This window comes from Xiphias gladius, chromosome 23, assembly GCF_016859285.1.
Source record: "Xiphias gladius isolate SHS-SW01 ecotype Sanya breed wild chromosome 23, ASM1685928v1, whole genome shotgun sequence".
In the NCBI taxonomy this organism is placed as follows: Eukaryota; Metazoa; Chordata; class Actinopteri; order Istiophoriformes; family Xiphiidae; genus Xiphias; species Xiphias gladius.
Window position 1 is genome coordinate 7,782,126 of NC_053422.1, and position 21,438 is coordinate 7,803,563.

General features: G+C 38.5%; 1 long non-coding RNA gene across 1 annotated transcript in view; it reads right to left on the reverse strand.

Moving 5' to 3' along the window:
- Positions 1-13,628: 13,628 nt before the first annotated feature.
- LOC120784873 overlaps positions 13,629-21,438 on the reverse strand; it is a 29,389-nt gene continuing 21,579 nt past the window's right edge. The window contains exons 2-4 of the long non-coding RNA XR_005706516.1: positions 14,687-14,990; positions 14,266-14,536; positions 13,629-14,174 (exon numbers count right to left, since the gene is read on the reverse strand). This is a non-coding gene — a long non-coding RNA (uncharacterized LOC120784873). The remainder of the gene's footprint in view (positions 14,175-14,265; positions 14,537-14,686; positions 14,991-21,438) is intronic.

The window sequence follows — 21,438 nt, forward strand, 5'->3', positions numbered from 1 at the left end:
CACAGAGAGGTGAACATTGCAAGCCTGATCATCTCTCTACACAGCTTAATCACAGTCACTTTACAGTGATAACAGGTGGGTTGTACGTGGAGACTTCTGCTGTTTTGCCCTGACATGGCAAGTCAGAGAGTTTAGCCGTTGCTATGAGGGTGCAGCAATGCCATGCTATAATTGGAAAAGGTTGTAATACTCTTCTGCAACTGATAACTATAGGTAGAAACTGTGAAGGATGTCATTTTCACTCTCTTGCAACTAAGCCCAAACAGTGTGTGCCACAATCTAAACCAAATACCAGTGTGATTAACAGGTGGCTGTAATGAACTAGCCGATACACACAGCGTGAGCTTAAAGAGCATGCTGTAGGGCTTCTTGATTTTCATGTGTTTATATTATTAATTGTAGTGTACATCCACTTATTTCAGTCACTAAATAAGCATTTATAGCCACTGTATCAAAGCACCACGGAGGCCATTTTCTTCGGGATAAGTACAGGTACTTCAGTGCAGCTGTCAATTCCTTGTACACAGCCACATAACTTTCATAGTTGTAATGACAGCAAAGTCTGTCCTGAAAGGTGCAGTATTGTTGCTGTAATCTGCATTGGATCAGCATGGATCACTTCAACATCACATTAAACACACTGTAATCATCTGGATTCTGAGTTTACTGAAAATTTAGGTGGTTAACTTACAAAAACAGGAGTGCAGATAATCCAGGAGGTTTTTCAGCACTGAGGTAGACTAGTGGCTCCCCCCGGACCACTAGACAAAAAAGAATTAATTTTATAACTTCTTTTTATTGGCAGCACTTTTATTTTTATTGTTTTGTTACTGAAGTATCTTTACAGCTTGAAAAAATGCAATCAACCGTCCAATCCAATTACTGTCATCATTATGATATATTAAAGGCAATTCTGAAGTGCTTGGCTTATTACAGTGGATTGAAGGGGTCATTTGCTGCTTAATTGACTTGCCAGAGAACAGGAAACCGCATAGCCGAAGGGTTTTCTCGCTGTTTACATTTCCCCTGTGGCAGTCTTGCTGTTGATCATGGCAGCAGGTTCATATCACAGGATTACTTTCAGGTGATATGGGGAGCCTTGGGAAAGTGGGGAAGAAATGGGCTTTGAGAGAACAAGAAGTAACTGTGCATTTTAGTCAACGCAGGAGTGAGAGACCACTGTGGAGTGCGGTTCTTTGCTTGGCAGGGTAAAGTAGAAAATGCTGAAATAGCTCAGTGACCGTCAGAAATAATTTACTCCGAGCGGCAAAGTTGATGTAGTACGTGACAGGATTTCGAGAGAATGCAATTGGTCTGCAAGTACTTACAAAAGTTGGTATAGCTAGTCTTGCAAGATTTAAGAATTTTTTTAAATTAACCCTGATTCAGACTTAGGGTAATGAATTCTGGCCATTAAAAGATGCTTGTAGCAATAAAGAGATTTTAAAATTGACAAGGCTGCATATTGAATACTGACTTAAAGGTATAATATGGAACTTTAAAATGTCTAAAAAACAATTAGATCTACGTTATATATTTTGTTGAGTTGTGTACTTACATTATCTCAAATGTTTCCAGCAATTTTCAAACCTAGAGAAATCCGTAATTTTAAACGAAGTAACGGTCCGTTTCACTTGGTCGCCTGTAATGGCATTGTTTCCCCTTTGTGCATGTGTCAGCGCTGTGATTGTTTGCCCAGAAGCGGCCAAAGTTGACTTTTTATCCAGTTTTAAGCCACATTTTTACAATACACTTTTTAGATCTTGGTTGTTTTTAATATTTTTATATATTTTAACCAGATGAAGGATTTTAGTCATCTGGATTAGAGGCAACTTGGCTCACAACCCCTTTGAAACGTCCTTTGTCTGCCAAAGAGAGTGTCAAAGAAACACTGATTTTTAACGTAAAACTGCTTTATTCAGTGTTTTTACCAGATTTAATCACCGAGTCTGTTTGTTTTGGAGAGGAAGAGACCTCTGTGGATAATTCGACTCCCGGTAAAAACCGCCTCAACAATTAACACTGAAGGAATCCTAACCGGGAGAAGCTAAATCCAATGACAGCATTTGTGAAGACAACAACTCCCATTATCCCAAGCTATTTCACAATGTCACAAAACTCCATCTTTTGTTATTGTTTTGATTGAGAGACCCCTAGCGGCAGAAAAACTACATATTGTGTATTTAAAAGGATTTAAAAGCAGGCTGCATTTTAGAGGATATTTGGCAAGAAAGCAACAATTTACATTAAGACAAAATTTCCAAATTACCTGGTAAAGCTGTTGCAATGCAAATAAGACTGGGTCTCTTTTGCCAGGTTTGAATATACTGAGGTTAAATACAGGTTAATAATTTTTCTCCATGTAGTGCAATCCTCAGTGTGATTGTTGCATAATGCCTCATAGGATATCTCAACAGTATCTGATGTTTTTTTTTTTCCTGGAAGAAGAAATTAATTATAAAGAGGATGAGATATCAACCAGTGGAATGCTCCACAAAAACTCCCAGGTCCTCTAGACGCTTAATCACAAAACTTAAAACATCTTCAGATAAGATTTGTAATGAACTTCCGAGAATCACTTCAGAAAGCCCTGTTGGCTTCATGTTATGATGTTCACTCTAGTATCACTGATGGTTCCATGAAGTGTAAGGAAGGGAAATACTGTCAAGGGCATGAGTAAAGACTGTGTTGTATGGGCCTCATCCTCAGGCAAAAAAAACCAGCTCCATGCAACAGTGTACTACCTTTTTGAGTTAGCATCTGACTACGTTGCGTCATTACATTTCTCCTCAGGCTCTGTGGAGTGTATTTTCTGACTTACTGACCTATGTGTTCAACAGCAGAATACACTAACCTTACATTGCTGATAAGGGTCCAGCACAAACAGTAGCTTTGAAAAAGAAATTGTTCAAATGATTCCATTTAAAGAAAAACCTTTCAGTCGAGGGCAAGAGTAAAAATCATTGATGGGAAACTTCGCCATGTTATGAAGCATGGATGCAGCTGATTTTGCATTTGTTTTCCCCCTGGGAGTACATCCACAGACAGGACAAGATCCACTCAGCACTGAGCATACTGAGCTGTGTTGAGTGATCGTTATCTAAGCCCTGTAAGAAGCTCTGAATTTGGATAGTGTCCTGCCAAATGGAAAGAGAAAACAAATTCCACCTTGAATCCTATTTAATGTTATTCAAATATTTGGATATTGCTTTGAAACAAATAACAAGTGCTGCATTGCTAATCCTTATGCAAAACACGGAAGAGGGAGAATTCAAAAGGAATGGTTTGAATAATAAATGCCCACAGCTGGAGAGAAAAATGTAGGGAAAAAAAGGGAGAGGACTGCATCAGCAGATCTGGGACATACAAGTAGGACAGGGGGGCTTGGCACAGGCTGCAAATTTTGACTAGTCACCCTGTTTTCCTACAGGCTATGTGAGCAACTGGAAAACAAAGAACTCAGCACTTGACTTGTACCGCTGAAGCAGCCCCCCCCCCCCCCCAGACTAATTTGCTCACTGCATCATATTCATGTGCTCTCTCTCTCTCCACCACAAGAGCCGTCCCCCTCCCATCACTTCCTGTGTCTTTACCTCACTCTCTCTGGCTTTCAGTCCCTCCGAGGCAATTCAGAGTCTGCTTACACTAACCCTGTCCCAATTGTCACAGATAAATGTGATCGTACCTCATAAATCTCTTCCTGCTTGTCGCCTTTGTTCACAAGCAGCAGAAGCAGAGGTGACGTTGTTTGCTGTTGACTCCACCGCTGCTCCTTTCGGCACAATGCAAGGGGATGTGCAAAACATCTGCAAAATCAAAGCTTTGTCCTGCGTAGAACAACTTTGGGCATTAAACAAGAGGACAGAGGATGAAAAAAAAAAAAACCACCATGTAGAGTAGAATTGCTATGATCACTGAATAACGTTTATTATTTACTATATTACAGTATAAAGACTACAAAGTGAGGCGTCAGTAGGTGTACAATGATGTCCAATGGTGATATTTAATTGGCTTGAAAGTTCAACCATGCCTGTGCAATTTTTTTTATCTCTATTTGGAGGTCTATTGGACAATCCAGGGGCTATGCCACTGACAATTTCCCTGACATTGGTTAATTCTTGACCTTGGAAACAGTAATTGAGGAAAAACAGTCTTACCACAGGGTCCATTTAGTAGCTGTTCTGGAGGTTTTGATCATACCACATGACCCTCTTTAGCAGATGGAGTTTGGCCAGTTGTAGTTATTCAAATAGATGTTCAAATTAAGCCAACATGGACAAGTAGTCCATCTTAGTCCATCATAGTCTATCTGCCAATGAATATCATGTGATATGATTGAAAGCTATAAAAGGGCTACTAAATTCATCTAGTAGCCAGAGATTGTTTTCTCAGCTGCATTATGTAGTCACTTAAATTAGCACGAAACAAAAAGTACTGCTGAGGCTGCTGTGAATGTCATTAGTTTTGCAGGTATTTGGTCATAAACCAAAGTATTGGAGAAAATCAAATGTAAACTGAATGATGGCACTAAATGAAAGTAAAGGGATCACAAATGTTATTACAATTCATCCAACCAATTCATCCCTACCAATATTTTTACTAAACTCAAACTATCTTGCCATTCTGACTGCACGATATTTGTAAGATCTATGAAGAGCTGAAAGGGTTCATGTTTTTTTTCTGCAAAACATTGGTTATTATGATGAAGAGTGAAAGACTGGGATATAGAGGGTACTCGACGATGATCCAGCAACCCTCAACTTTAAACTGTTTACACATTGTTGACCAGCTGAAGCCCAGCAGTAGTAGTAGTGGAGTTGGTGATGGTGAGGTTTATTGTCTGGGGACCACGAATGTCTTGAATGTCTCAAGATTTTTTGGCAATCCATCCAATAGCGGTTGAGATATTTCGGTTTAGTTGTGGACCGGCCAACCGAATGATAGATTTACTTGCCATCACTGGAGCCACATCACTACAATGGCTAAAAACAAGGTAGACAAAGAGTTTTTAGAGTACAGTAATGCAGAACAGATATCTAAAGTGACTGCTTCTACAATGAGCGACTGAAAGACTGGTATTTATCGTGGGTAGTAAACTACTTAACTACACTCTGCGCTCTGAATTGACATATTTGTCAGTTTTCAGAATGAATGCCCAGACAGAGAGGCAAGCAGGCAATAAAAGAAACAGCTTTCTAGCAAATGATGCCAATCAGACTTCTAGCGTGGCAGGCCACTTGCATATAATGGAAACACTCACAATAGACACTTAGAAAATAAATAAATAACTAAAGCATAAATAAAGGACATGATAGAGCCATTCATTCCCTGTGATTGCACCTACAAAACCTCTTTGACACTACTGAAAATCATGTTTTTATCATGTTGACCATTGTATTCAATCTGGACTTGTGCCCTTAAAGTGCTTCAAAAGACAAAAGTCCTCAGTTTCACTGCGCTCTATTCATTTCTAAGCTAACCAATATCTGGCTTTACTAGCACTCAATTAAATACTTTTAAACAAATTTACAGATAATTGTCCAATGAATGGTTCAATTTGATGATTTTCATTAAAATCGTCATTTTGCCTCTCTGCTCTGCACTTAGCAAATAGTCATTAGATGGGCGTCATTAATTATGTCTTTCCTACCAAACTGAAAACCATTTGCAGCTGGTGGGTTTCATGCCAATGGACCATGTTTTAAAAAGATGCTACGTCTTCCTTCAGTCTGAATAAAAATTGTTTGAATAATGGAGAGATTTATAATTGCCCAAAGTCCAATTTGATCCAATGCAATCCCTTCTTTATCTTCAAATCACTTTGGTATTTTCCATTCTCCATCTGGAAAGGCCAGAGGATTTTGTGGGTTGAACACAAGGGCCACCAGGCCATCAGTTGAATATGCTAAAAATAATTATAACTACTGTTTCCCTGTTCGATTTTTGAAAATCCTACGCTAATAATTTTGAATCAGCCTTGAGTTTGATCCTCCTCCAGTGATTTCCATAATGACGGTAAGTGGCCAGCCAAGGAGAACAAGTATACATCTTGAGTCACGCACAACCTTGATATGCAGTAAGTGTTGGTAAGTTACTGTAATTTAATTGTGTACACATCGTCTTGAGAAAGCAGCTGTAAAGCATGGCAGTCTCTCCTCTTATGAAATGTATCAAATTAATGCACCAACTACAAACAATGAATCACAGGCTGGATGAAAACTCTTTTCTCCTTTATATCCTGGCAAGGAAATAAAAGAAATGATGTATGATTACATGGCTTATATCATCAATGTGTTGACCTCAGTGAATGAAGATTAGAGGAATATCCACCATTAAAAATGAATGTTATAACAAGGGGCAAGGTGTCAGTCAAGGACTACCTCACCAGCTACCACCTGTGTGAAGTTTCATACTACCAGGAATTAAGCAACACTTTTATACTGCACAGTCTATACTGGTTTTTCTCATCAATCAAAGCTAGAAATACAAGCTTTCTTAGCGGACACACACCAAGAGACGAGGAAAAAGTATTAATTAGGTTTCAAATATTTTTTGTTGTAATTGTGGGCTGAGCGCAAGCAGGTGGGTGCAGAATAACCTTCGAAGTAAACGGAATAGTCCGGGAATGTGTCAACCACTGCATGGGGGACAGTCCCAGAAGCTTTTCATAGAAAAGCTTAACTGAGCATGTTTCTGTCCACAAGCTTATTAGTAGTGAGAGAAGACACTCAGCTCTACAGGATAATAGACGAAAAGATTTTTTTTTTGTTGTTGTTGACTGAGTTTACAGTTACTCTTTGACTTTACCCAGTGGCATCTCAATGTTTTGATCCTTCACTTTTGCAAGAGAAAGAGACAAGAAGGACAAGACAGATAAAAAGAGAAACAACAAGACTTAACTCATGGAACAGCAGATTAACGTTAGGTTAAATAAATTGTGTTTTGATTGTAAAGTCAATGGTTCAATGGGGCCTGAGACTTGATGGTAAAACTTGACAATGAAAGAATATGAGTAATGTTCTCCGTTAATCAGGTGCCACTGAGGTGTCCTTGAACATGGCAGTGAAATCAGAGCTGCTCAGTGGCCCAACACTACAGTAGATGACAGTAATTGCACAGAGTAGCTCCCAGGTATACATGTGTTTAACTGTCACATTGTACAGATTGACTTAGCTCAGATCTGATCCAAGTGCCAGCCAGAGCACCTCAAAGATCATGGTTTTGGTTAAATGTAAACTTGTTGTGTCTGAATCCACTGTGAACTTCTGTATTAAACTGCATCATAATTTTTCCTTAACCAAGTGCTGTGAGTGCCTAAATATAACCAAGTAAAAGTTGAATAGTTCTGTGGTCAACACAGGTGGATACTGTACTCCAAGAAAGGATATTTTTGGCAGTAAACCATCTGGATCCACTACTCAATGAAATCATTCAGTCTTTGGCCCATCCTCTAATACTTTCTTCCTAATTTGTTTGATATCCATTGGCAAGTTTTTTAGCTATATATTCCTGAAAGACACAGAGACAAACAAACAAAGGCTTAAAGTATAATTCCATTAATGGAGCAACAGCTTCTCCCAATTAAAAGACGACAAAACACATCATCAGCAGTTAACCACCACAACGACACATGCGTGTTTTCTGATCAACTGTAGTCATGGTTAAAAGAAATGAATGTTGACAGTCATTTGGGAATGCGAGGCAAACAGCAATCTTCTTTTTTTTTTTTGTCTCTCTATAACATTACAATACTTCTTCAGTTAGATGTTAGCATTTGATGAAACAGGTAATGATGTTGTTTTTCTCCAGAGGACATTCTCTGATGGAGGAAAAATGTATGTGGAATTTTTGCATCTAGTAATCTATTTACTAAAGCACCACTTCCCCTACTAAGCTATGAATTGTCTTAAGACACAAGTGAATAAACTGCACTCTCTGAAGAAAGAGATTTTTATTGTCTCTCTTGATTGAGATGCTACTTTAAGCACAGGTTCACTGAGTGTCATTCAGTGTAATTTGCCTTTTGAAACTTTTGAAACTTCAAATGAACTTCAAGGGAGGTGTTTGTTTTTTATATTTGTTACTGTCATTACACGACCAGCAGCGCGCTACGATAAGGCTTGATTGAGTGACCGAGAATTGCTGATATCAGGAGAATTAGGTGGCTTCGTTCTCTATCTCTCGCCATGCAAATCAATGATACTAAGCTGTGAGACACAGCAAGCCCATAACAAAGAGAAGCTCCTAAATAAAAGGCATTCCCTGTGTAGTATTTCACCAGGACCACAGCAAACAAGCTCCGGCACCACTGCACTCCGTGTTTGTTTTGCATTTCAGATGTAATTGCATCCTTAAAAAACATAATGATTCAAGCAGGAAAAGTACAAGTATGCATATTGTTGAAGGTATGAGGTTAAGTGGAATAAAATTAGGCAGACGTTTGAGTACAGAGGCACATCCAGTGCCTTATCTATATATATAAACATGTAGAAATGTATGAATAAATATTAAACCAAATGCGCACACACCAGCCTCAACTTACAAAACTGATGTGACCATAAAGCAGTGTAAATACCATGCTCTGTGACAGCAATACTTTCATCCATCTACAAAGGGTAAAGACACAATTTTAAATAAGCTGCAGCTTGGCACAGAAGATAAATCTGAGGCTGTTGTTTTTAGTTGTTCTGATGTTTCTGCTGCAATTCATGGAAGCCTTTCCAAGTCAACAGCTGATAGTCTATCAAGCCAGCAGCCAGCAGTTATTTTTGAGTCTGGTGTGAAATTTGAGAAGTGAGTCAAGTCAAGTACAGGATGCTCAGCTCATGTGAAGTTTTAATTTTTAACTGTAGTCCATCAGCTTTATATTTTTATTGAACAAATCTGTAGAGAGTTATTGTCCTTTTATTTCATTGTAATGAGTATGTCATTTTTTCCCCCTATAATATTCATGCCTGGCAACTAAAGGCCGATTTCACATTTTTATAGTTATGTTTAAACACATGATTAGGGTTAGGATAGGATCGTGGTCCTGGTTAAATTTGACAAAGTCGACGCTGACTTGCAACATGAGAAGGGATGTGATGACTTTTGAAGATTTAACCAAAACCGATATTGTTTCACTAACTTTAAATGTGTTTTTTAGAAGCCTGAAATGAGCAACAAGTGGAAAGCAGAACACAAACTTTGATCTCTGGTGTCCAAGTCCTGCCCTTTATATGCACAACCATCCAGCCTGACCTTCTCCCTTAAAATCAAAACTAGCTCACAGTAAAACCCAAATATGATATACTGTAGTTCAGAAGCAGGCACGCACACATAGTGGTTTTGTCTGTCTACTCCCCTTCACCGTTAAATGTCACCTCCGGGATCATTCCGCAAATGGATCTTGCATGACTTTACCGTCTCTCACGAACATAATTGACTGTCAATTCACAGCTTGCCCAGCACAACTGGAAGTCTCCTTCTGTAGCTTGACCTGTTTAGCACCTCCTGTGCCAGACCTGACAGGGTTGGGGCGCTTTAGTCAGGGTTAGGGGAGTGGAGATTGTTCAGTGATGTGTGGAAACTGACATTTCGCAAAGCCCTATTTAAAGTTATTTGCACTCACTTGTTGGTGTGGTCACCTGCTGGTTGCTGTGGTCCCAGTGATTTGATGGCTTGTCAGCGGTCACTCCGTTCATAATGGCAGACTGATTTATGGCAGAGGAGGTGACGCATGAAAACTCAGCTGCTGTCGTCCTGGGGTATTAATGAAAATACTAAACTGCAGTAACAGGTCCCTTAAATCTGGGCAAATTTAAAAGATATAAGGTACGAGATCTTGATTGTGCTGCAGCACCCTTAACTTCACATAATATCATCTATAATTCAAGAAAAGTAACTCAAAAGCTTTTGAGCCAAGTCAGTAAATATCAGTCACATTCCTGAATAACATGATTATTTTTTCATTGCTTCTCTGTAATATATTACTTATATTTTAAATTATTTATATTTTTTCACTAAACTTGTAAGTTTAATTTTTTATACAAAGCTTATTATGGTGCTGACAAAATGCCTAATATTCCTCCTCTGTGATTTATGATGCTTGCATCTAATGAATAAAATAAATCTGTATAACATATTGGCCATGATTTCTTCCTCTTCTTTTTCTATACACAAGAATTATCTAAGGTGACAGCAATAGTAGAATCTATAATGGGACATGGGGAGCGTATTTTTGGCCAAAGTTAAACTAAATCAGAGAATGAGTATTCTTAGAGCTTTGACATTATAACATATTTAAAAAGTGCAAATGCCCTTGGAAACATAGAAGTAATGGCATAAGTGGAAAAAATGAGGAAATATAGTCAACATCCAGTGTTAATGCCACTATTTGTGAAATTTACAGGTACACTGACAACAGCAGTCAAACATTTAAAAGAAAGTGTAACGCAAAACATGTAGGTAAGTAGCTGCACCATCAAGACACAACTGTTGTGCCGTATTTGTCTCTTTGGTTAATACTAGTTTATAGTATTGGCACCCAGTCAGGTTACAGTACGATGAGCCTAACTTGTCTTCCATTCTTCACAACAATTACCCTTTTTTCCCTAGAATGATGATGATTACTTGGTCCTTTTAACCATGACGCAGGAAACTCCAATTTTTCCTATGGATGCCCATAAATCCGTTTTGAAAGTGATAGTTTTAAACTTTTAGCAGCATAGCCTCCTAACTATAATTATCATCCACACAACCTAACTTACAACATTAAGCAACTTCTGTTTTAGACATATTTTTTTTCCTGCAAATATTTCTAATAATAATTCAGCTGCAAGACTAAGTGTCTACAGCCATGCTTTGAGCTAAATGTTAAGGTCAGTAGTGACAATCAACAAATGCAGACGTTTCCAATAGTTGTCCAATGCTTTCACGCAAAACCACAAATGTCAGCCCCATGGCCCATTTTGTGCCAAAAAAATTTGACACACTAGTGGCACTAGAAAGAAGTCAAGGCGTCACTAAAATCAGAAGTTCCCACTTTTCAGGTGGGTATGTCAACCATGTGTCCTAAAAGTTATTTTTCTATACAATTAAACTGCAATTTCAAATAGGTTTTATAGGAAACGTAATAGCGACCAGATTACTTTTTCTATTAACATAATGAGGCTATGTTGTGAGTATGCTATGTACAGATGGGTGTCAAATTAAAGGAAAGACCTGAATAAATGAATGGAGAAATATAGCAAATGCAGATGCCCCCATCCATAGGGCACGAGGGGGCAATGAATGGTTTGATGAATATGAAAATGATGGGAATCATATGCTGTGGCCTCGCAGTCACCAGATTTCAACCCAATTGAACACCTATGGGAGATTTGGACTGACGTGTTAGACATTGCTCTCCATCGGCATCATCAAAACAGCAAATGAGGGAATATCTTTTGCAGAATGGCATTCATCCCTCCAGTAGAGATCCAGAGACTTGTAGAATCAATGCCGAGGCGCATTGAAGCTGTTCTGGTGGCTCGTGGTGTCCCATCACCTTACTATGACAGTTTATGTTAGTTTTTCCTCTAATTTGTCACGCTTCTGTATTTGGCAAGTTGTAAATATGTTGATACTGAACATAACAGTAAAATGTTCACAGACAGCGAATTTGTTTTCTGCCAAAATATTTGACCTTGCAGTACAACAAGCAGTCCATTTGTAGTGAATACCGCATTATTAAACATTAAACATTTTTATGGTTATGTTTAGACACACACAGCACTTGGTTAAGGGTAGGAAAGATCATTGACGGTTTATTACAGACCAAAAATTCACACTGACTTCAGACACAACATGTTTATCCACATTTAACCCAAACCACGATCTTTCCCAAACCTAAATCAAAGTGCTTCTGTTGCCTAAACCAAACCATAGATGGGACTGTGGATGTGAACCCCGGTCTGCGGTGTGACAGTTGTTCACTTTCAATTAAGTTTTCCCTACAAAAGGTATTTGGTCTCACAGTTTAGTTGTATAGAAACGTAATTTCTAGGAGACAGGGTTGGGTGTGTTGGTAGGCAGGCAGGCAGGCAGGTAGGCAAGGAGGTTTGCAGGTACGACTGCTCTATGTACCAGGAGTCATACCTCACCTAATCGCTTGCAAGAAGAAACTATCACATTCACACCTCCTACTATGTAAATTATCTTCTCTGCCGGCTCTTAATGTGTCATTACAAAAATGTCCATTGGCAGACAGCCTCAGCTGCAGGGCATGTAGAGTGTGGGTTTTCACGAAGACTGGCTATTTAAAAGGAGTCTAAAAAACACATACACTTTAGTAGCTCTCCCAAGGGACTATGCAAACGAAATTGCAGAGTTTTACTCTGATATTTTTTTTTCAACTAAATATTTACGGTCTTTCCCTGAAGGTTGTTGCATGTGTTTGAGCTAATATGCTAATATGCCTGATTCCTGGATTGCTGAAAATGTATTTTCAAGCCACAGGGGTCAGCTGTCACATGGGCCTTCTATGTCTGACAAGGATGGTATTTTATGTTGGAAGGTACGTTTCATTGTCGTTGGTCTGAACCACAATTGAAAAGCTATTTGGATATTAGGCGTGTTAATTTTTCAGTGTGACATATTATAGAGGACCATTCCTTGCAAGGCTTGCAAACAAGTCATATGGCATCTTAAGTTTGCTTGGCATTTGGCGGCATATTTAACAACCCCAATGACATGTCTGGTTCGGGACCTGCATTGGCAAGAAGTGCTGCATTTTTTTGGTCACTTGGGGATGGTACAACAAGCCATAAACCTGACATTGACATGATCACCTTACAGAGTTGGTAGCCCCCTGTTTACACATGCTGACACCGAGTAGCATTACAGTTTTTCACATTTGGTTAAACACATTTGGTCCAACTGATGTCACATTTTCATCATATTAACACACAGGCTGAAGTAGAAGCTGACTGGCCGAAATTACTAATTTTTTTGTTAGCAAAATGCTCTAACACCCACAAAACATTAAAAACATGCAACAAAAGCAAATAAGTCCCTCAAAAAACACAACTTGTGTTCAAATTAATGTGTTTTTTCAATCAATCATCACACAACGGAAAACTGAATACAAATATCAGTATGAACCGGTTCAACCTCAATTTGTGCTATATGCCTGTGCCATTTGTTGATACTTTACATAGTTATAGTATGTGCCCAAAAAGGCAAGCAAGCATATCACAGCATGAATTATATTCTTTTCTCCCAAGATAATTTTACCAGAGAAACAAACCCTGCAGCACTCTGCACCCGCACTGTTCAACTGTTCACTTTTTTTTTTTTTTTAGATGCCCTGTTGAAAGGTTGTGGAAAAAAAAAATTTCTAAAAAGTTTTCTTCATTTTATTCTTCTGTGCAGGTGTTTCATTCCCATGAAATGTTGTTATATATATATATAAATAAAATACCTACAGTAAGCACCTAAACTATACAAATTCAGACACTGAATGGGTACGGCTTATGCACTGCATTTTTTCTTCAAAGAATCTATAAAAACTCACCCAAAATCAGAAATACTCACAAACAACAATTTTTATTGTACTGCATCAGATTTTACTGCATCACCGAGGGAAAAACCTCTTTGCATTGCATAACCACCCCTGGCAGTCCTCTGCACCTATTGCCAAGCAACCAGCATTCATTCCCTCTAGGAGGGACATCTGGTTATATGGCCGGTGATCATATCCCTTCCATCTCCAAACACAGAAGAATTCCTCATTTGGGTTCAGTGAAGGAGAATATGCAGGGAGGAACTACATCATCACACGGGGCTGTGATGCAAAACATTCATTCACAAGGCGAGAGCGGTGGAAGGCAACATTGTCCCGAATGATGACATACAGAGTCATGCCAGGCGTCAGCAGCCCTCTCTCCTCAGGTGGTACCAGTCTTTCATTCAGCGCGTCAAGAAATGTGCATTCTGTATTGTTTTGGCCGACAGTTGTTACGTGGCAAAGGACAACATCATCGGAGATGGCAGCACACATGGTGATATTGGCGCCCCTCTGACCTGGCATTGTAACAGTGGCCCTCTGCCCAACGATGTTCCTTCCGCGTCCCTTCACTTTAGAGAGCTTGAAGCCGACTTCATCCACATAAATAAATATGTGTTTTGCCTCTTGAGATTCGAGCTCCATTATTCTTTTAGGAAAAAAAAGCAAATTCATGAATTATTATTCCAGTTGCATGTAACTGTATGGTATGACAAGGCATTACGATAACAAAACCTTACCTGCACATACTGGAGTCTTGTTAGAGTTTCCTTGGAATGGATCTCTGTACAGCTGCTTCATTCCGACATGGTTTTGTGTAGGGACTCAGTCAATACTCAGTCAAAACTCATCATGTTGATATTTCTAAGTGCTCCCTGATCTGCAATTACTGCTGCCTGGATTTCATGCAGTCTGATCACATTGCTTGCCATGACCATATCTACAATGGCGGCCTCCTGTAAAGCACTAAAGGTCTTTCCTCTGCCACCAGTGTGTGGCAGTATGTGGATTCTATGAAGTAAATACAAAAAGAATTGTGAAAATGGACATTAAGTCAGACTGATGGAACAACTGCATTACTGGAGATATAGTTTGTTCTGCCAACAGGGCAATACAGTGAAGCTGAAATACAAAGTGGTATACAGTGACATTGTGAGTTACCTGTTCTCATTCCAAAAGTCAGACGACAGATGCCACAGTGCTCCGACTCAGAATGGGCTGGACTCTTTGTCCAGGCTTTCTAAAGGACAAGCCTTGATTGATGGCATGGTCAGTAACTGTTGCCCGAATTTCACTTGAAATTTGAGCTGTATTTTCTCTTCTTGCTGCTGCTCCTCCACTCCTCTTCCTCAGGCCCCTCTGCTATGGTTTCTTACTCTCATTACGTGCCTTTGGCCTCTTCGATCCATGCTTGCAAATAGCAACACAGGGGTGGCATCTTTTAAAGACGGATAACAAGTGATTGCTGAATGAAGAGTGCAAAGGAGTTTCACATAGGAGCATTAGAGATTCATACTTAGGTAAGTCATTTCAATTTAAATAAGCTGTGAATAGATGTTTTTCTTTTTTTAATCACAGTTAATCCAATAGAGTTTTGGGTCTTTCTATGAGATCTGTGTTAACTTTTTGAAAAAGGGAATAAAAAATATGTGAAACCAATTAAAAAAAAAAAAAAAAAATTGTTAACACATATGCAAGAGAATTTCATTAAATGTGTCTGAGATATCGATAAAAACTGTAACACATTCCCAAAGCGTCAACATTTGCCTGACAGCGAAGTGGCCAGTCACAGCAGCATAGAGTTTGGAGCGTCGCTCCAGCTGATCCAATCTAGCACCATCCCACCTTAACACATCCACTGAATAAACTCTGAATTGACTTGGGTTCTGCCCAATCACAAACAAGAAGTGTTGTCCCAACCTTCACGTTATCTGAAACGTCGTTGTGTTTTGACCCTCAGACCCACCATACAAAACAGTGATGTAAAAGATGCTAAAAAGCTCCACAGAGCTGAGGGGGTCTGCAGAGTTGAATGACACTTCTCTGTGGGTTCCTCACTACAAGTGACCCCCTTCCATATTGCACATGGTCATTTGATCCATTGTTAATGTAAAAATATTGATTAAAGCAGCTTTAAGATCTAAATCAAGTTGGAGTTTTTTCTGAAGTGGTCTAAATTGTAAATCAAATCTGAGTCTAGGGTTTTTTTTGATTCAACCCTTTTGTATATCCATTCTATATCAGTAGTGAATTACGGCGTCACTTGATTTTCAGAGGGACAGTCCACTGAAGCTTTTTTCATTTTCATTAAGATGGCAGGAACCTTGACAGAGCTAAACAGAGTAAACAAGGCACAGGACATTGTGATGTGAAAAAGTAAACACAAAGCCAGCGCTGGACTGGTAGCATGATAAATTGGACATTTATTTACCTGCTCACAATTACATCAGCTGTGTACTCCATACTGCCTGAGAGTAATTTAGAGAAAACTAACAACTAAAGACACAAAGGCACAAAAATAAATGAGTAAAAAAAGTGCATCTGACAATGTGACTCAAAGATATTGATTATGTCCCTTTGTTTCAGAATTCTAGAAGTCATTCTATTTTGTTTGTTTGTTTTTCTTTGTTTGTTTGTTTTACATATGACAATGAATTAAATATTAATTTGTTCCCCAAGAACACCGTTGGTACCCTAAAATAAGGAACCAGCATCTAAACAGTAGATCTTGTGAGGATGCTGAGATGACTCGATCGTGAATTAATTGGTACCATTTTTCATCCAATAAAAAAAGAGCCATTCAGTGAGTCCCACTGCTAATTTGCATAATTCATCAAAAATTCCATTTTGTATCGATGCCAAGCAAAGAGCATGTACAAAACTGTATGTCAAGACATGTTAAGCCAGTTCATGCTACCAATACATTTTAGAAGCAGAGAAAAGGGCAGATGGAAAAGCATTTTTGTAATTCTTATAATTAATGATTTCTGGTACTAAACGAACATCCAATTCGAATCCCCCAGTGAGTATTTCATCCATTGTGCACAGCAGCAAAGCGCTGCCCCACTTGTCCTGAAGTGATCCAGCTTACCAAGACTTTTCAGAGTGGCAGGGTTCTCCGCGGGGTAGTGCTCCCTACATGTGGATAGGGCTGAATAGGAGACTAGGAAGCGTAGCTAAAGATTTCTTTTTTTTTTTTGTCTGTGAGAGCATTTAGAGTGTCTGTGTGGTAGCCACGACACATACATGCTTTGCAAATATAATATAACTTAAAAGATTCTGGAGACCTTACATTTAAGCCAACAATTATTCTGGATAATTCCTTGAGAAAGCATTTTGCCAGTCCCTCATCCCTACCAGCACGATGCTAAACAGGATATATAATACTAGCAAAGCAAGCAGAACTTTATTTATATAGTACATTTAATTCCGAGGAAAATATATTCTGCTTCTCTGAAAAGCAATTACTATTGCATCAGTCCTAGACATGGGAAATTAAATACTTATATGTAACAGCTAACGCATAGTCTCACAGTCATGGAGGTATTTCATAGGCAAAACCCTCATTCATGCCTAGTTATCAACATTTCCACATTCCCATGCAAAATGGGAAATGTAGAAAAAAGAAAGACAGAGAAGAATCTCTCATACATAGTGTACACACAGACACAAGCACAGACTTGTTGATATTCTTGGGCCACATCACCTGTGTCCAAAAACCTTCAGGGACATGCAACTCTGACAGCATGACAGACTGAGTGATCCACCAAAAGCACGTTCTTTGGTGTATTATGATCAGACAATAATTTGAGAAAAAGCTATTGTATGTTGTGCTGAGGCTTCAGCCTTGGATCAAAGCTACAAAAGGCAAAAATAACACTGGGATGGATCATTATACTGCTGTCATGAGAAAAATAAGAGAAATTCTGATGTCTTTTACTTTCTTGAATGGAGCGTTTCAGTACGTGCACACACAAGGCTTACATCTTTTCTCTGTCTGTCATTTATCTATTTATCTATCCATATTTTTTTCTCCTCATCCACAGCGCTATCTGCTTGTTGCATGTTACCCTATGCATCAAGATTTCACAAGATAGGTGCAGTTGAAGAAAGATAGAAATAAAAAAAAAAAAAAAGGTCAATTTGAATTTAGCCAATCTTTACAATATCTGCTCACTGGCTCAGGATGTGGTCTAATTTTAGATGTGAATTTCCCTCCCCTACAAATAAGGCTAGTATTGTACATTTTAGATTTGATTTATTCAACCTAGTGCACCCTTGGAGGGTGTTAACGCTGCCCATTTATAAAATTACTGATTTGAAAAATTACCTAAATTGTGATGAGTACGATGAAATCCACAGGCGGTAGGTTCTATATCTAGTGGATATTTAAAAATATAAGCATTATTAGAATCCTAATCATTTTTAGTGATAATGTAACTGTCAAAGAACGCTGCAGGGGGGGTCCCATGTGCTCTGTTTTTTTTTGGGTTTTTTTTGTTTTTTTTAGATGACCATCGACCTGAGCTGAATTAATGAGGAGAGGTTGCAGGAAAACTTGGCACGCCAGCTGTCAGCATCAGGGCGCAGCACTGCTACGTTTATCCCTGTCAGAGCAGGTCACTGCTTTAGGCACATATATGTGAACAAAATTGTCAAAGCATCTGCAGACTGTGTTCCCCTTCAGTTGGGATGTAAAAGGCCTTATTAGCATTCATGACATTCTTTTGTGGTACTGCATTCACAAATTGTGTGCAGAATATATAATGTAAGATATGTTTCCTTTTTAGATTACAGTGTATGGTTACTCACGGTAAAAATAGATAAGATGTTTAATTTCATAAAAAGATTAAGGGAATTATTTTACATTATTACCTTGTATTCATAGTGTGAAACAAGTCTATTCACAGGAACATAAAATACAATAACTCCAGTGTCGTATAGGTACTTGTGAGTAGTTTCCTTATCTGTCAGTCTTGGCTCATCCTCATTCAAAACACATTTTGGTGCGTGTCGGGACTGTGTGTTTCTTCCTGAATGCAACAATAATGTGAGGTTTGTATGTACATCTCTGCCATATGTCTAGTTAACCTCCTCTGGGTGTCAGCAATAATGTTTAGTGAAAGGCAGGAAATAGAATAGCATGAAAGTCACATCATCATGAAACTGGTAATCTAATCGAATATCTGTTGCTTGTAAGTAATGACTTTTACCACCAAATGAAACAGAATCAAATGATCATTTGTTCATGTATCATAACGATTTCAGTTTTCAAAATAAGAAATGAGAAATGCATGACTGACTAGAGGAAGATTTCAACTAATTGCCTCCGTAGATTACTCCGCTTATGTAAGAAAAGGCCATAAGCAAGACACAAACAGTACTTGTCACACAGTGCTGTAAGAATATTTAGATCTATTATTAAGTAAAACCAAAAATGCAGCGATATAAAAAATTTTCACTTATAAAGTACAAGTCCTACGTTGAAAGCTTTACTTGCATTAAGGACATATGTATTTTTAGAAAAATATACTTAAAGAAGATTTATAAATTTCCGGCTTAGTTTTGAGTTCTAATGCAAACGACAGCTGTCAGTATCCACTCTGCTGAGTAGGGCTCACTGACACTCACTGATGACATCCTCTAAGATGAACCAATGCCCATATGTTTTAGATGTAGTTCCAACCTTGTTAGCCAGCAACGGAAATCTAAAAAAATAAATAAAAAATAAACTCTGCTCAGTAAATGTCAGGTTTGTGAATTTAAAGAACATCTCACTATGAATCTGTTTAAACAAATATCAACTTCTTCTCGACTGCGACATATTGCAAATAAAGACTAGGGTGGTAAACCACCGCACTTGAAATTTAGCCCACTATTAGTCAACTACGTTTGATGCCTTTTTACATTCTGTCAAAGAGAAGGTGACCTTTAAGCAGGCAGATACTGAAAGACAGCTTACAAATGAAGATGCCCTACACAAAGGTCATGTGCTTCTTTAAAAAGGACATCAGAGGAAAACATCTGACTGCAGTCATGGAGAAAGTGTTTGGGGACTGAGTAAAAAGAGTTTTTATTGGCAAAACAGTTGCACGAGCTTGATAAATATTATTTGGGGATTAATGTAAGACAAAGACTGACAAAAAAAAGTGAGGTGCTGCCTGCGCCTTTTCTTTTTTTTGTCAGAAGGGACTGTGTGCCTTTGTTTGCATGTGTGTCAGGATGTGCAATCTTGATGTTATTTAGTGTGACAAGTGACAGTGATGCTTTACTACTCCACGAACCTACAACAGTGCTTGAATAATAAATTCTGAAAGGGTTATATAGGAATTTGTGGAAGAGTAACGTCTTTAGCACCAGACTCTCGGCCATGTGATCCTGCCATCTGGCTCCTGAAGTTACATAAATGGGTACGTCGTTTGGGAAGCGTCCTACTGTCTTTTAGTCAAAAGCTACTGTTATCTAAAGTGATGAGAGTGCATCTAGCCTGGAGGGGAAGCCAGAGGGCTCTCATGAGGAGCCATCACGTTGATCTGTTGAATCAGAGAGACTGTGAGTGACAAGGGTGTATAGCATGGACAGAAAGCAAAGGTCCTCACACCAAACTTAGCTCTCGACCGAAGGGGCCTTAGAGAACAGGGCGATGTCATGTTTGATTTAGATTTGCTCAAACCAGGTAGTGTTTGTTTTCAAAATACTGGATATATAGAGAGAGGTAGCCTGTATACAGGGAAGTATGCTTCCCTCCTGTACCAACAAATAGTGATTTAAGACAAATTTATTACTGTAAAGTGTGTTATTAAAAAAGAGGGCACAAAAGAGGGGGAAATATTTTCTCACCATGATTTGTTTCAGCATTTAGCCTGCGCTATATTCTACACAACTGAGAAGAACACAAGGAAATTTCACTCTGTCAAAAACATAATCACTGATCGCTCACTATTACATAAACTCTACTTGAACCTGTCTTTTCATTAGGAAAGACTTTCATGCACAGAGTTTGACAGCAACTGTAAAGAATGCACCATTAAATTAGTCTTCTATAAATTCTGAAAAAGAGCTGCTATGTCCAATTTAATCAGCAAGTTTGGAAATGTTGCCAATTCAAATTTACAACAAGCTGGAAAGTGATTATGCAAATGACATTTGAGAATGTCGAACAAATGCTATACTATTGCTAATTAGTGTTTATATGGCGTATATACTGTATATTTCAAGCAGTTTTCTACGTGGTCATGATGAGCATCAATAGTTATGTTGCTTAAATATAAAATAAAAAAATGGGTAAATTAATTTTAGCTTTATTTTGATATTTGCACAGATATTTACAACAGGAAAATACTGTGGAAAACATGTTATCCACAACTGTTAAAAAAAGACAAAAAAAAAAAAAACAGAAGCAAATAATGCTTTCTGGAAAGAAAAACAACTTCCATGTTGGCTCCATTTCAATTGAGAGAGTACTCAATTGCATTGTGAATTCTTGCCAACATGATCCTTTACAGGTCTGCCTTTCAATAGATTTTTAAGTGCTCAGCATCTGCAGCAAGTGCTGAGGCTCTGCTGACCTTGGCCTAGTTTTGCATGGAATCTGTGATCTCTCTTTGCACCTCACACAACATCAGACTGACCTCTTTCAGACTGTCAGTCCAATGAGGCCTCATTAAAATGGGCTACGTGGAGAGATTAGATGTAAAGCCCCCACCTCTCCTTACCCATTATCTGAACATCAAAACATGTCATCACATATAGACTATATATACCTTATCACCTTAACAAGACAGCGCATGAATGTGACGTGATGAGTGCGCTTATATCCACAATCGTCTATAAACACATGAAATTTTAAATGTCTGGAGGCATTATGCTTTAATGTGTCTCTACAGTTAGACTAGAAAATGCCTTTTAGTAAA